Source organism: Siniperca chuatsi, linkage group LG9, assembly GCF_020085105.1.
Source record: "Siniperca chuatsi isolate FFG_IHB_CAS linkage group LG9, ASM2008510v1, whole genome shotgun sequence".
Classification (NCBI taxonomy): domain Eukaryota; kingdom Metazoa; phylum Chordata; class Actinopteri; order Centrarchiformes; family Sinipercidae; genus Siniperca; species Siniperca chuatsi.
The window spans coordinates 24,936,099-24,946,939 of record NC_058050.1 but is presented as its reverse complement, the minus strand read 5'-3'; the positions used below and the strand labels follow the sequence as shown (position 1 = coordinate 24,946,939).

Genomic DNA, 10,841 nt, shown 5'->3' with positions numbered 1-10,841 from the left:
GCAGAAGAGCAGAATTTGCCTTTCAAGTGTTTCAGGTAAATGTCTAAGCCAACAGCTGTCTGAAAAGGTTAGAAAAGCTGGATGCAAGTGAAATATGCTACATGATAAGTACACCAGATGGTGGGAAATTAATGTATTTCTTCTGAAAAAAAGAAAATCTAAATACTTGAGCATTAACACCAGAGCTGCATTCTGATATTTTAGAAGGCCTTTCTGTCACTTTTCATAATAATTCAAATACATGATAGGGGATAATTCTTGAAAAAAAAAAGTGTTTAATATGTAACTGAGCACCCGGGTGTAATGTTTCAATAGTGGGAAATCCCTGACAAGGCTGTAGTTTCTCTTGCTCACTAGTATCCCCAGTGGAGTTCAACACACTATTAGTGCCTGAGGTGAACAGCTTCTGAATGTGTGTTACAGTATGTTAGCTTAGGCTGTGGTCCACATCTAAAATAGCGGTTTCTCTCTGCTCAGGCATGCTTTCGAGGCACTGTAACACCATGTTTAGCAAGTATGGACAATTTGATACTGAAGGTGACATTTATTCAGCATTGTAGAAAATATTTAATTGTTCCTGCAGAGAGCGAGATATGTTTCCCCTTGCCTACAGTGCTGGGATTGTCCTTTGGAATATGATGCAAATTTGGGATGAAGCAACTAATTCCTTCTTTGCACCCCTGTACACCCCCTCCCTCAATCCTCCGCCAGCCTCCATCCTCCCCAGACACGAGGATTCTGATTAATCGTGTGACCGCCCCTCGTTTTGCATTTTACACAATCTCAAGGCGCCACGGTGAGATGTGTGAGGTGTTTTGCCACTTTTGGCAAGCTGAAAAGATGTAGCCCAAGGAAGAACAAGTCGAAAGTATGAGGGGAAAAAATATGACCAGGGGACGTGATAAAAAATTATCAGCCAGTGTGTTTTCCTGTTTGGTTTTAATCTACATTTAATTAAATTCTTATCTGCTGTGTGCTTATGGCTGCATTTGAATGGCGAGGCTGCATTCATTATGAATGGTAAAATTGAACTCAGTACATTGTGTGTGGCCCAATAAAGAAACAAGACTCTTATTGCAGTGCATGCACAAGCTCCGACAGACATGCGGAAAAAATAAGTCAATTAAGATCGGTCTTTAAATTACCGCTGTATCAAAACAAGGGGCGGGAGCATGCTCCATAATAGAATCCTGACAGTGGAGAGAGCACAGTTGACTGTTGTTAATATACATCCCATTTGATACAGCCAATTGTATTAGCCTGTTTATGGAATGCACACAGTTGATGCACACTAGATTTACTAGTCTGTCATGATAGTTCATAATCGACAGTGCTGGGAAAAAAAAGTTGACTTCAATGAATATAGAGGTCAAATGACAAAATGGCTGCAGCAGTATAATAAGAGTTCCTCATAAAGATTCTGCTGGTTTATCTGAATGTTAGAGGTCAACAGGAAAGGTCAATGACAGAATATGTAGACAATATGTGGGCCACAGCAGATACTCAAGAGTTAAATCCAAAGGAGTAGAGAGGAGAAAAAGAAGATACAGCTCCAAAATTATAATACTATTGACAAAAGACACAGAGCTTATAACAGGCGGGCGGCACTTCATAAGCTAAGAACAATATCCCATAGGCAGCACCCCAGAAAACATCGAAAAAGACCCTGAGCCGATACTACAAAGTTGGGCCCCGGCAAAATCCCTAAATCTTCCCGTTTGCTTATTCCGAGCAGCGTGGGGGGAGAGGGAAGCTCCCTGCTGCCTGCCCATGTTTACAGAGCCGTTCTCATCTCTAGGCCTTGCTCATCCACGGCACTGACACACGGTGTCGACATGATTAGGGGTCTGCCTTTGCATAGGGCTGCGTGTGTGTGTGCGGGGGGTGGAGGATCGGCAGATGAATGACTTTGGTGCATCAGAGAGGGATCACAGCAGATAATCGCTCCCGACTGCTGCGCAGGAGCTCTCAGATCTGGTCTTTAAAATAATGTTCGGAGTCAAGTCTCTCCAAAGCTTTTTCGCAGGTTATCGTCCACGTTTTATGTTTGCTGTTTAAATCTTAACAGGACACAAGCAGCAAGGGAGAGCAAATATGTCTGGAGTCGGAGGAACCGGAGTGGAAATGTTATTGCGAGGGGTTAAGATTAGCTGAAGCACGGGCTGAGGAGATGAAACTCCTCTCTATTTGAATGGCTTTCATTCCTCGAGGAAAACTTGGAATGTTGAATTTAACCTTGGCAGGCCGGATTCCTCTGAGAAGCACGGAGGGGATAATTAATCTGACCTCTTGCTAAAACTAACATCATTCAAAGGCATTCACTTAAAAACAAGACAAACACCAAATCCACTTAAGTACATGTAAATACAGACCACCACTAGCACACAGACAGTGTGAATACAGTACAACATAAATTCCAATATCATAAATACTGCTATCACACAAACAGAGGAGCCATAAAGCACGGCTGCCTGTGTCTGGGACTATAAACCTCTGGCGTTACTCATAGGGAATAAACACACATGCACAATTTACTGCACTAGATCCCCCCTTTGTTTATCTTTTAAATAAGCACACTTTATCACCCTCCTGCATAAGCAAATTGCATGCAATGTGTGTTGTTTTAACATTTGATATGCTGTCCAGAAGATTCATTTCTCCCTACGAATTCAATTGTCTTTGCAATATCCTGCTGCCATAGGCATCAGGCCCCATCACCTGTTCGTTATCACTGGCCGTCCTGTTTGGGAGCTCTTGAAACGGTGCCATGGCATTGACTCTCAGTTAACAGCAGGTCTCTGAACTTCTCACGCTTGATAGCGGAGGCTGGAAAATTACGCTAACAACTAATTAACATCATAAAGAGCGTTTAAATGGATGGACGACACCTGCAACCTTCATTTGCACACGCTAACGCAAAATTACCTGTGTTTTTATTTTTGCAGATAACGCATGCATTTTTTAACACCTTTTGGAATATTCATTTTTCCGTGGCTGGCTTTAGAATTGGCACCACTGTCATTTTCACTATGTACTGTAAAAAAAGCCACCAGGCCAAAAATAATAATTGTCAAAACAGAGAGCTGGCAGTATTCCTAAAGCTGTTTTTTCCCTTATGAGTTTGTATGCACCTTAAAAAGAGTGCACTGCTATATGCTGTGCCTGAAATAACACATTCCATTTCTAATTTCTATTTGAATATAAAATATTTCCAGGCGGCAGACATGGACCTCCAGTTACTGGTCCGAATAACAAAGTGCTGCCTGTCAGTCTGAGACACTTTGCTGGCTGGCTGAACTAAGCTGGTTTAGACTGACAAGTCTTCAACGGTGGCAGCCTCAGCTTCCACTGGCAGGCCTCTGGAGTCCTTACTCACTCCGGCTCCCAACCTCGGAGTCTTTCACTGGAGATGACCACAGTACAGTCAAGTATCGTGTTCTTTGAAACTGCTCTCTCTGTGTCTTTCCTTTAAAGGTCTGAAAGAGCCGCTAACTTCCACAGGACGGTAATGCACTCACACCTCATTACAGAGCCACATTATGGACTACAGCAGTAATACGGCTTTAATCTTCTCCAAATCGTTATAAATGTCAAGCTGGGGCCAGGGACTTCCCAGTCTACTGCACCAATGGTTTAGCCTGCTATCCCCTCTTTTCCGTATTAGCTATAGCCAGAGAATTACATTCACTGCCAGATCCCCTAAAACTTTCAACCCTTTTGTTCCAACATTCAATGCACCATTAACATACCCTTTGAAATTGTCTCTCTCCCCCCTCCCAAAAAAGCCCCAAACAGCTAAATATGGAAACAGTTGATACCCCTACTCACCACATACACCCCTACACCGCCTGTACCTCCCCCTTCTTTTCCTTAGCCTCTCCTAATGAGACGCAACATCCCTGTCTCTCCACTGAAGGATCCAGACTTTCTGTGTGATAGAGAGACTGCGGCTGTTTATTAATAATGAATTTGGATGTTTGCGTGTGGAATGTTATCAGCGCGCACACAATCCCACCAATAGTTTGCCCTGATGGGGTAGCTGGGTTCCTCATTAGCAGAACATATTTAATCCAGAAGTTTCTTATCAAATGTCACACCTGCATCTCTAAATGGCATTTTCACATTCATTCGCCTGTATTTGGGAGATGAGGCTCCAAGGTGCTTTGCAGAGATTAAGAAGGAGAGAGAGTGCAAGCTTATTTTATCATTTAGCGGGTCTGGAAGGAATCCAAGGAGTTTTTGTCTTGTTGTTGTAATTAGAAAGCCTTTTAAGTGATAACGCCTGCATAGGAATATGAATATGTAGCGATCAGGCCAGTCGCCCCCCCCCCATCTCTCTCTCTTTCTCTCTGTTTCTCTTCCCTTCTCTCTCTCTCTCTCCCTCTCGCTTGGCTTTTTTAAATTGTTGAATGCTGAGTTTTTGTTCTATGTACAGCAAGGATTAACTCAGAAGCTTCAGAAGTTTAATGAAAGACTTGAAAGTACACACTTTTTCTTGTTTCTGGCTGTGACAATGTTTCTTTTTCCTGTACGAGAGCGGACATGACATGAGTACAACTTCTGTTTTTATACCTAAAGCATAAAGGACAGACTTCACTTCCCTTAAGGACACATTTCTGCAGAAGTACTTGACAAAACCTAATGTACAGTAATAAAACAAAAACTGTATGTTTTGACACCTATCCAAAATTGAGGCAGAAAACTGTTTGATAAAATATAGTACTGTTTTTATATTCAGCCTTCACTGAGCCCAGGAACCCATTTCAAACCAGTAACATTTCCTGCAAAAAAAAGCTCAAATATTTAACATTTCCTGTTACAATACTCCTCTTCAGTTGTAGAAAATGGAGCAGGTTTGCAGTCCCCCTCTCAGTAGTGGCATTTAGTCTCTGTGTATATCCAGAGAAGCTGCTGCTAACCATCGGGCCAGAGATAAGTGCAAAACTGAGAAGTATTGATCCAGTAATAGTGGTTCACGCTTTGACTCTGACACCTTAACCCTGCAGACATAATGTCATAGCCTCTTATCCTTTCCTCTTAACACAACCTGCCTATCTCCCACAAGCTGTCACCTCTAGTAATACGTTTCTCAAAAGCCCCCCTAAATCACTGAAATCATTGCACTTTCAGACATTATTTATTTCCCCACCTCTTAAAAGTGAAGCGTGATTTACAGTTTGGTAAAAGGTTGTGCTTTTTTTCTTTTTTCCTCCTTTCCTCCTCTTCCTCCATTTCCCTCTAGACCTACTTACGCTTTCTGTCAAGGTAATTCCATTTCTACCATTGTAAGAGCTGCTACGTAGCAATTACTATGTTAGGTCTGTGTAATTGTGTTGGCTTACAGCGCATGATAAATACAGTTGAGCTAGACCCTGCATAGTGATCCCAGATGTATGCTGGTTTAGACGTTTTCATTAATTGAAAGCGTCACTGTGTAACAGTGCAGTATTACACTCTGGCAGGTATGAATGAAGTCTAATACAGCTTAATTACTTCGCAGCTAAATATGTATTGTAGGGTTCCCTTATGTGGGGCTTTTTATCTGTTACAAATCACAAGTTTAAACCACTGGAGGGTGGGAGTGATAATTAGTGAGGATTTAGGCATGCAGAATTCCAATAGAAAGACGCTTGAATGAATCCAAACATCTCTTTCACATACAAAACGCTGTAAATGATCAGACGCTTTGCCCAAACTTTTTTGATCGATGTGTTTCAAAAGCCTGCCACTAGAGCATCTAGGCCATCGCTGAAGGATGCCAAACGTTGACATTATATGCAAATGTTGTTTATTATCTTGCAGGCAGCACAGATCCTGCCTTGGTTGAGCTGGTGCAGCCCACAGCAACTTCCAAGCAAGGTTTATGCACAAGGGTTTCTAATTAGCTCTCTGAGGGCCGCAGTTAGTGCCGCAGTTTTCACAACAGCCGTTGGGAAGTTGAACACTAACTTGGAGGGCTCCATATGTTGCCCAGGAGGCCTGCGAGACAGACTGATCCAGTGTGTTTCACATTAGGAGACACTATGTTCACTCCTGAATGCAGCTTTTTCATTCTTCTCATGGAGAGGGAAAAGTAGCCAAACCAATGAATGGTATTCATCATTAGTTATGTATCTTAGGGCTGCCTTCATTTAAAATATATCCTTTTAAATATGGAGGACTTGATGCATAAGAAATTGATTGATTGATATTCAGGCAAACTATAAATACACAAATGAAAATGTGATTTTTGAAAATGAACTGTAACCCTGGTAGCCTAATAGCTTTAACTCACAATTAATAATTTGAACTTTTATCTACATGTGTTCAAAATTTGTATTGTCTATTACAGCTGCAAACCACTAAAAAGTAACTAAGGCCACTTAACAAGCCATTATGCTGTTTGAACAAATAAAATAAAAAATAAAATAAAAATGTCCAATTTGAGATGCTTGAGGGCCTCTGGGTTCACTCAGAACAGTGACACAGTTCTGAGTCACTACTGTCCATTTGAAGGTGCACCTGAGTTTAGACATCAGCAAAATCCATGTAGTGTTAGTGTCTCCCATGAAAGCATTAGCTAACTTTCATCTCCAGGTGCTAACTGAGCTTCTATTTCAAAGCTCTGATGATCTTGTATCTCCTTCAAAGGCTGATTTTCACTGAAGAAAACCCTGTCTCACCCTCCTTCTCTGCTCCCTCTTTTTCTGAAATGCCATCTCAGTTTTCCTCCCTTCACTCTCAATCAGCATGCGTTCTGCTTTTGACCCCGGCGGCACGAAAAAAGACGATGTGCCTCATTAACTGAGGCATCACACTGGCTTTTTCAACTTATTGTCTCTTGCACCTTATCTGGCCCTTCATCTTAAACTTGGAATAAATTAGAACGATAACGATCGCGCGTGTGCCATTAGTCACAAATGAAGTGGTTAACGCAAAAAAGGGGGAAGATAAGGCTGAGATCTGATGCCGATTCATAAAAGGGAAGGCAGATTGTTGTAAAATGGCAGATAGACCGTGCAAATTGGGTGCCGACATCATGAGGCAATGTTATTACCAAATTAGCTTGTGCTTTTTTCCCGCCCATCCTGATCACAACCTTGGGAGGAATGGAGAGAAAAGACACTATTGTGTGGCACTGACAGACATTATTCTTTGAACAAATACTTCAGATTATACAGGAGGCACTGATGCCACCTTCTTTACCTCTAAGATGTATTTGCTTTTAATTCATACATTCGATTGTGACATTTTAAACAGTTTCTCTATTGAGACTCAAGGCATTACTGGCCAAATGACAGTCCTGAGTAAATAGAAAATGGAAGGGGATGGGGTCTTGATAAGAGAACAGTGTTTGTTCAAGTTGAGTCTACGGCTACTGTTGGCTAAGGAATGTCTTTTGTTCTCAGGTGAAGCTTGGTCTGTATCTAATGTTTAGTCATGGCCTTACAGCTTAATACGTCTAATATTTGGTGTAACAATTTATTCCAAAAAGAGATTTTCTGAGGAGAATCTTTTAGCTAAACTTGGAAAAGAGAATGAGGACAATAACCTAATTCAGTGCAGAGGACAATTATCATGTAAAAAAGCAGCCGAGTGACACATCGCAGGCCGAGGTAGCATCACTCCTTTCTGAAGAAGACAAACTGGTAGATTGAAGGTCTCTTGAATCCGGGCTGTCGCTGGGGGTAGGGGAGCTCTTGTAATTTGCAGAACTGAATCCATGGAGCGGGCATAAGGGAATAAGTTGGAAGGGGAAGAAGACAGAGAACAAACCTGGCAGGCACGTTGAGGCCATGCCAGTCCTGCCTGCGCCACGCGGTGTGGCAGGGGGGCAGTGCCAGGAAATGTGGCAAGAGGAGGAAAGATCAAACAACAAGGGCTGCAGATCTCCACCAATCTGCTCTGTATTAATGTCAGAGCCAAGGAGCAGCTGAACCAGACGTGATCCACAATGTGTGACAGCGATGCGTGTGTGTGTGTGTGTGTGTGTGTCTATATGACCATTCGCCGCAAACTGGACCAAATTCATAATGGCCTGGTGGTATGAGAGACAACTCAAAACTGTGATAGAGTGTGAAACATTTTTCCAACTTGTCCTCAGAAACTTGAAGACAGCAAACACTCAAGAGTTTGCACTCAGATTGCATTTTTACCTTCTTTACTGTTACATTTTTAACTCAAGCAACAGCGCTGGATTCACTCTGAGGTATTCTGCATGTGTCTCTGGATGTCAGACACATAGTAGCCCGTGATGGAGTGGTGGGAACCTGGTGCCTGTATCGACACGCCTCTCAGCTCCAGTGGGCTGCACACCCGGGCCTGCATCCTGCTCCAAAAACTTGTTCTGTATAGCCGCAATAAAGCAAGCAGACGGCAAATGAGCTCCACGCTGCCATCGCTCCCTCCCGGACAGATGGCAAAATTAGACAATATGCTTTCCAAAATTACACTGAAATCACATGGCCACGTGTCTGCCTGCCTGCCTGTCTGTCTGTCCATCCTGCATGGCATCCCGGCCATCTTTGCCGGGGTGTGGCGCCTGGGCAGGGGTGGCGTGGCGTTGTTTTTAGGATGATGAAGAAGCCAGAGCCAGCCTCATTGCTGTTGATTGATATCGGAGCGCTGCAATGGGATGTAGGGCCAGCAGGAGCATCGGCGAACGTGGGGAAGAGCAGGGCTGGGGTGGGGAGTACATGGGCAGGGGGATTGTTGGAGGGGGGAAGCTGGGGAATGATTCTATGACAATGCATGATGAACAGCCTGCTATTTGGAGTGCATCTGCAGGAGCCAGTTAGTAGCGCTGGATCCTTAGAGAGATGTGGGAGGAGAGCAAATGTTTGAGGAGCGGACTCTGCAACTGCTGAATCTCCCAGTGCTCCATGTATTTTGGGAGTGACACAAAGCATCTTATGACAATATTAGCCTCTATCCTTCCTTGTCATTTTGAATAGAATCTTCAACTGGAGACTGATAATGGTATCTCTAACAGATACGAGAGTCTCTGCTGCGAACTGGGAAAGGTCTGCTGTTTTAGGGGAATCTCTGTTGAAAATCTTGTCTGAGGGAAATTACGTTATTCCTCTGCTATACGCAGTGTGAGATAGAATTGCAGAAGTTGGCAGCTTGACTATCTTGTCATGTAAATAATTTAGCAGAGGGGCCTTCCCCCTGCCCTCCAAAAAAAGAAACCACCTCTTTCGTAGTTACTGTACAAACAGAGCACTCGCATTATAGCCTTATTTGGAAGTATAGCACAGAATATAGATTCATAAAAGACTTATTTTGACTGTAAACTGTTAAAAGACAAACTGAAAAAATACGACCCCAAAAATAGAAATTTAATGATGCAAATTAACTCTTTACAGCTTTAAATACATTTAAAGCTCACCTTAAGCTCAGCTGCAATGATTAAAGTATCAATTTGAAAGTGAAAATTATCCTCTAATTAACTAAATAAACATAAACACAGCCATTACTGGGATGAAAGTGGAGCTGCAGATGGCAGGATAGTCTGATTCTGGACTGAGTCATGAGTATATTAGCCAGAAAAAGTGAGTAAAAATTAGGAAGTTACACAGTGGCTGAAAGAGTTGGGATTTTCTGAAGAGACTAATGGTATATATTCAGTAGAATGATCACAACCACAGACTGCTCATTGCTGGCTTTGATTGGCCTCCCGGTCTGTCGCTTGGGAGAAACCTCAGTCCCCTCGGTGACGGCTCTGTCTCCGTCTTTGTGCCCTGTTCAAGCAATTACGCCCAGCTACATGTTTTCATATGGGAATGGATGAGGAAGGGGAGGGTGGCAGTAGAAGGGGGGGGTGTCATGTGAAGAAGTCATTTTGGCGCTGCACTCTTCAGTTCCGGTCATGCTCTGTACCAACGCAAATTAAAACCTCCCCAGTAGCCTATGTAAATATGCTGCCTACTGTGCTGCGCTTTAATGAGCCATGATATGAAAGACATCTAAAACCAATGGAAAATAACTGGCCACTTAAAGGTGGGGTGCGTCTGACAGGTGACAGGTAGAGCCAGGTTTAAGACTGGGTTGGGTGGTGGGGGGCAGGTGTTGGGTTTGCAAGATGATGGGGGCAGACCAGCTCTGGCATTCAGGAATAATCTGGAGCTGTAAGCTGCAAGCCAGGGGAGAGTAACCAGCTTTTTAGCCTCAGGCATTTCAAAGAATTCTGGGTGGCGGTGGTGGAGAGGGAGAAGGGGGAGCAGGTGGGGATTGTGTGTGTGTGTGCCTGGGTTCCTGGAGTGTGCTAATTTTTAAGGGGGTGGGATGTTGTTAGGTGAGAAGTGAAAGGAGACGGTTACTGTGTCTCCTGCCTTGAGACACAGCTCATTGTCACCAACTTAAAAAATGTGTATAATTTCCCTCCGCACAGACACACACACACACACACACACACACACACACACACACACACACACACACACACACACACACACAGCCCTCAATCCTCTAATAACCTGTCTTCTAAAAACCTTACAAGGATTACCTATCTGGAAATCTGCTTTGTATGCAGAAAGTGATGGCGGAATGGAAATGAACAACTGTTCAAGATGGCGCCCACCAAAAAGGGAACCACATCTGCACAAACCGATTAATCCAAAACATTCAGAGGAATCTCAAGTCATTTACAATATCACAGAATCCATAATCAAGATTCACTGCCAGAGCCTGAGTCTGCGGCACAGAGTCAATGCCCAGTTCAATGAGGGCTGATGGAATGTATAATTTCATGACAGATGCACGCATTCACAGGGGAACACAAGGTCATTTTAACATTCACTGGCAAAAAATACAACAACTTACCCTAGAAAGGAAAAGCGCGCCCAATTATTAACGGGCAA

At 43.2% G+C, this 10,841-nt stretch overlaps 1 protein-coding gene across 2 annotated transcripts in view; it reads right to left on the bottom strand.

Moving 5' to 3' along the window:
- zfpm2a (zinc finger protein, FOG family member 2a) overlaps positions 1-10,841 on the bottom strand; it is a 116,184-nt gene that overhangs the window by 12,877 nt on the left and 92,466 nt on the right. The window lies entirely within an intron of this gene.